The sequence below is a fragment of the Arvicanthis niloticus genome, chromosome 6, assembly GCF_011762505.2.
Source record: "Arvicanthis niloticus isolate mArvNil1 chromosome 6, mArvNil1.pat.X, whole genome shotgun sequence".
NCBI lineage: Eukaryota > Metazoa > Chordata > Mammalia > Rodentia > Muridae > Arvicanthis > Arvicanthis niloticus.
The window spans coordinates 33,101,872-33,108,230 of NC_047663.1; positions in this window are offsets into that span (position 1 = coordinate 33,101,872).

The following is a 6,359-nucleotide window of genomic DNA, read 5'->3' on the forward strand; positions in this document are numbered from 1 at the left end:
GTTCTAAAAGCAGCTGCTTGACAGGGGCTGTAAGAACTGGGATTTCCTCTGGGCAGTGTTAGTGATGCTTTAAGGACTAGACGGGCCATCTCTTAGTCACTGTTCTCCTGCTGTGAAGAGACTTCGGTGACCCAAGCAACTCTTATAAATGGAAGCATTTCACTGGGGCTGGCTTACAGTTTCACAGGCTCAGTGCATTATTGTCATGATGGAAAGCATGGCAGCATCTGGAACAGTAGGAAGGGCTACATCCTGATATGAAAAGCAGAGAGAAGGGCTGGAGAGATGGCTCAGTGGTGAAGAGCACTAACTGCTCTTCCAGAGGTCCTAAGTTCAATTCCCAGCAACCACATGGTGGCTCACAATCACCTGTAATGGGATCAGATGCCCTCTTCTGGTGTGTCTGAAGACAGCTACAGTGTATTCAAATAAAATAAATAAATCTTTAAAAAAAGAAAAGAGAGGCCAGGCGGTGGTAGCGCTTGCCTTTAATCCCAGCACTTGGGAGGCAGAGGCAAGCGGATTTCTGAGTTTGAGGCCAGCCTGGTCTACAAAGTGAGTTCCAGGACAGCCAGGACTACACAGAGAAACCCTGTCTTGAAAAACCAAAACAAACAAACAAACAAAAAAAAAAAAAAAAAAAGAAAGAAAGAAAGAAAAGAGAGACAGAGAGAAAGGGAGCTAGTAGTATATGAGGTGGGCCCACCCTCAAATAGTGCCACCCACTCCACTCTCTGGTGAGTAAGCATTCAAATATATGAACCTATGGATCTCACACATATTCAAAACATTGCAGCCATCATTAGCAGCAGGGAGGCGTTACCTGATGGGAAGGGAGAAATCCAAAAGATAAACGGAAGAATCAGGCCTGGTGGTATAGGCCTGCACTATCTGCTAATTCTGGAAACTGAGGCAGGAAGTTCACAAGCTACCTAGATTAGAGAATGAGATCAAGGCCTGCCTGGACCACAGAGTGAGTTCAAGGCCAGCCTGGACACATGAGTGAGACTGTCTCAAAAATAAAACATCCCTGGAATGTCATTCAGTAATACAGGATGCTTGCCGAGCATGTCCAAGCCCCTAGGTTCAAACCCCAATATAACAACAACAAGACAGTAGTAAAATGGAACTCTAGCAGTGACTTCTGACCTACTTTTACGTGTCCAGAGGCTGGGAGCTCCCATTTTTAAAACGTTCTTTCCCTCTCTTACATGACCGGCATCTGGACCTCCTGCTGCCTTGCTGGCTGCCTTCCAGACAAGTGACAGAGAAGAGGTCACTCCAGGGCACTGCTAAAGTGTGCTTTAAAGAAGTCTATCTCGAAGTCTAGTAAACAGACTCATCATGAGTCACTAGAAACGGGGAAGAAATAGGGAAATAGAAACTGGCCCACCCAGCAGGTGCCACTGGGATCCTAGGACAAAGTTCAGTTACACAGTAACTGCAAGCATCCAGAAGCAGGCAACCTTTCTGTTTACATTTATTAGAGTGTTACTCTGGGAGGAACTGCACAGTTGATACTTCCTGCTTCTTTAGTGAATTTAGGTGTGTGTGTGTGTGTGTGTGTGCGCGTGTGCCTGTTTGTATCCCAAGAGAAAACACAGCTGAATCTGCTCTCAATCTTATATTTAAAAAATTTTTAGACAGGATTTATTTTATTCTGTGCATGCACCTGTACATCTGTGTATACACAGCTGAGTGAACATCAGTGCAGGTGCCCTAGAAAGCCAGACTAGGGCTTTAGAGTCCTTAAAGCTTGAATTACAGGCTTTAGTGAGCTGCCCAATGTGGATGCTGAGAACCGAACTCTCATACTCTGGATTAAACAAACGCTCTTAGCCACTGGGGCAGCTCTCCAAATCAATCTCTCTCTCTCTCTCTCTCTCTCTCTCTCTCTCTCTCTCTCTCTGTGTGTGTGTGTGTGTGTGTGTTAAAGAATCATTGATTAACTTTTGTAATTTTTTAAAAGATCTATTTATTTTATGTATATGAGTACACTGTCGCTGTCTTCAGACACACCAGAAGAGGGCATCGGATCCCATTACAGATGGTTGGGAGCCACCATGTGGTTGCTGGGAATTGAACCCAGGTCCTCTGGAAGAGCAGTCAGTGCTCTTAACCGCTGAGCCATCTCTCCAGCCTCTAACTTTTGTTTTTTTTATGGATTTAGTTTCTGTTCCTTTTAAACTAGGTCATGATTGATCTGTGTATATGTATGTGTGTGGGCGTGCGGGAGGTCAGAACAAAACCTGCAGGAGTCAGTTCTCTGTGCTGTGTGGGTCTTCAGGATTGAACTCAAGTCAACAGGTTTGGAAGCAAGTGTCTTTACCCACTGAGCCATCCTACCAGCTCTGCAGCTTCAATTTTTGCAGAAATGCCCACTGCATTTCTGACATTGTGGTTTGATTACAGGTTGCCTAGTCTCCATTCTGTGCTATTAAGAGAGCAGGTACTTAAATATTATATCTAGAGGTGATTAACATCAGATGAGTTTGGGGCTGAAAGAATGGTTCAGCGATTAATAATATTTGCTGCTCTTTGCAGAGAGCACCACATGTGTTCCCAGTTCACATATGATGGCCCACAACAGTCCATAACTCCAATTCTAGGGCATCCAGTGCCCTCTTTTGGCCTCTGTGGACACCAGGCAAACATATATAGTGTATATACATACATTTAGGCAAAACACTCATACACATAAAATCCTAAAATAATATTTTTAGACATTAGATAGGTCATTGGTATGGATCCTCTCACAGTTGAATACAAGTGGCCTTAGAAGAGGAGAGAAAGGCCAGAAAAAAAAGACATACAAACGCATGCGCTGTGACTCTGGCACTCTGGAATGTGATGCCCTGAGTTGTCTTGGAACTTTGCCAGTAATGTTCTGCTAGCCTAGTAAAATGGTGTCTTAGTCAGTGTGCTATTGCTGTGAAGAGACACCATGATCAAGGCAACTCTTATAAAAAGGAAGCATTTGACTGGGGGCTTGCTTACAGTTTCAGAGGATTCCTCCATTACTCTCATGGCAGGGAGCCTGGTCCTGGAACCTGATCCAAAAGGGAGAGGGAGAGAAACTGATCCTGGTACCAGCTTTTGAAACCTCAAAGCCCACCCCTACAGTGACACCCCTCCTCCAACAAGGTCACACCTGTTGATCCTTCTGTTCCTCTCAAACAGTTCCATTCCCTAGTGACTCAACCTTCATCTTTTTCTTTTTTAATGCTTTACTTATTTATTTAATGTATATGAGTACACCATTGCTCTCTTCAAAGACACCAGAAGACATCAGACCCCACTGAGATGGTTGTGAGCCACCATGTGGTTGCTGGGAATTGAACTCAGGACCTCTGAAAGAGCAGTCAAAAGCTCAGTTTTTAAACAAAACAAACTCTGTTTCTTTTTTTTTTTTTTAATCTATTTTTATTTTATTTTATTTTATTTTATTTTATTTATATGAGTACACTGTCTCTGTCTTCAGACACACCAGAATAGGGCATCGGATCCCATTACAGATGGTTGTGAGCCACCATGTGGTTGCTGGGGTTTGAACTCAGGGGCTTTTGAAGAACAGTCAGTGTTCTTAGCCACTGAGCCATCTCTCCAGCCCCACAAAACCTGTTTCTATTGTAAAATTAAATATACCTTTCATGGGTTAAACAGATGTTACCAACGGCTCCTATAGTAGAAGCCCTGCATTAACCCCTCTCGCTCACGGCACAGCCAAGGATAATACTGTATTGAATTGTCTTCACCATCCAAGCACTGGAATTAAACATCACTCCAGGTTTAGTTCTAAGGGTTGGATTCAAGTTCTAAGGGTTGGATTCAAGTCTTCTTACTCGTTTTTTGTTTGTTTGTTTTTTGTTTTTTAAAAAACAACCAAGATTTCTCTGGGTAACAATCCTGGCTATCCTGGAACTCACTACGTAGACCAAGCTGGCCTCAAACTCAGGAGAGATCTGCCTGCCTCTGTCTCCACAGCGCTGAGACTAAGGGCGTGCGCCACCAGGTCCTTTTACAATCTAGGCAGGCAGACTGCTAAAGGAGCTACACACACCCTTGTTTTTCTTGTCGGCCTACATGTGTACGTGAGTGCTCTCTCCCTCCTCCCCTCTCTCCCTCTTCCCTTCTTCTTTTTGACAGATCTTGCTAGGCAACCAAGGCTGTGCGTGTAGTACATGAGTGTGGGGCACGAGTCACGTGTGGGAGTCAGAAGACAGCTAGCAGAATCAGCTCTCTCCTGCCACGTGGCTCGCAGGCTTCACAGGCTCAGCAGCAAGCAGCTTTCCCCACTGATCCATCTCCCTGGCCCTCGAGCACACCTCGATCTGCAAAGTTGCCCCGTAATGTCCACAGACTCCCAGAAGTAAGACAGTAAGCTTGCTTACTATCCCTTGGGACTCCTGAAGGTAAGAATTCTTCCACTGCTATCAAGTCCTGCCCAGTGCACTTCAGGACTTTCCTACACTCCGACCACTAAAAACAATAGCTTCCTTAGAAACACTTTGAACACTACAACTCCCAGAGCTACCAAAACAATACTTGGCTATTGTTGGCAGCTAAGAACAGGCTCTCTTGAGAAGCCCACACCCATGATGTGGGTGTGTACTGTTCTTTTCAAGACAGCCTTCTCTTTACTAATATCTCACTTAAAAGCTTCTTTTTTTTCTTCTTCTTCTTCTCCTTCTCCTTCTCCTTCTTTTTTGGTTTTTCGAGACAGGGTTTCTCTGAGTAGTCCTGGCTGTCCTGGAACTCACTCTGTAGACCAGGCTGGCCTCGAACTCAGAAATCCGCCTGCCTCTGCCTGCCAAGTGCTGGGATTAAAGGCGTGCGCCACCACCGCCCGGCGCTTCTTTTCTTCTTAAGACTGACTCATTTTTTATGTGTACGTGTGGGTGCCTGAATGTATACATGTGCACCGCACGTTTACACATACCACCTATCTGCATGCACATTCTCATGGGGTCCGGACGATAGTCAGATTCCCCCCCCCCCCCCCCGGAACCAGAGTCACTGGTGTTTGTGAGCCCAAGTGGATGCCGGAAGTGGAACTCCAGTTTTCTGCAAGAGCAGCAAGCTCTCTCAGTCTGTGAACTGAAGTATCACAAGCTAAGCTAAGCTAAAGCGAGCACTCGCAAGGACATTCAAGTGGGCGGCCCGAACAGGAGAAGCAGCTTCGTTGGCTCTGTGTTGAGGATTTTAAAGAAGTTTCTGATGTTTCTTTATTCGTTTTGTGTGTGGGTGCACACGTGGAGGTCAGAGGATGAATTCACAGGAGGCAGTTCGCCTCTCTTTCTAGCTCATGGCTGGCTCCCAGGGACTGGACTCAGACCATTTAGGCTTGAAAGCAAGTACCCTTACCCTCTGAGCCATTCTGCCAGCCCTTTAAAAAAGTGGTTATGAATATTTATGTGGTGGATGGCATACTCGTGGTGACCCTTTTCTCTGTCGGAAATTATGGTGAACTTTTTGAGGTGCACCTTGAATCTCCCTTTTGAGGGTACTTCCTCCCATGATCTTCACAGAAGGGAAGGGATACCAAAACCACAATGTAAATGATATAACAATGTCCAGTCTTTTGCAGATGTAGTTCCTAGTGTAGCAAAACACACCTATCACCTATCCAAAACAAAACAAAACAAAAAACACACCTATCTATGGCTGCAAGGCTGTTTAACCACCAAGGGCCTGGCCATCTGGGGACAAAGGCCTCCTCTGTCTCTCTCTCTCTCTCTCTCTCTCTCTCTCTCTCTCTCTCTCTCTCTGCCCCCTGGGGTGCTCTTCCTGGAATGGGTGAAGGCTTTCTTAGAAGGTGTTCTAACTCCCAGTACTGTCTGTTTCAAGTCCGCGTTTCAGGAGACGGAAAAAGGGCAAAAGTGCTTTGTGTTCATCATGGGGTTTCCCCAGGCAGGTGGAGCTGGCCAAGACTGGCCTTGTTGTCTGTCTGTCCCGCCCCACTCTACTCCCCAACCCTGTCCTTCCTCTTATGTGATCAGCTTGGTCACCTCACTCCCTGCTACAAGCCTCAGGCACTTTTCCTCCGTGTTCTCAGACACCGGCAGTGCTAACTTCAACGTTCATTTTAACACACCCTGACACGGTCCCCACCAGGGCTCACTCTAATAGACCACAGACAACTTTAAAGTTGTTCCCTGCGTTTGGGAGGTGGAAACCGGGGTGTGAGGAATCTTAGGTCACTCTCAGGTTAAAGGAGATCATTTCAAACAGAAACAGCCCTGACTTTGGACTGGAGAGCTAGCTCAGCAGTTAAGCCTTCCCTTCTTGCCAGTACTTGTGTAGTGGGGCCCATCACCACCCAGAACTCCAGGGGACCCCAGCCCTCTTCTGGACTTCAG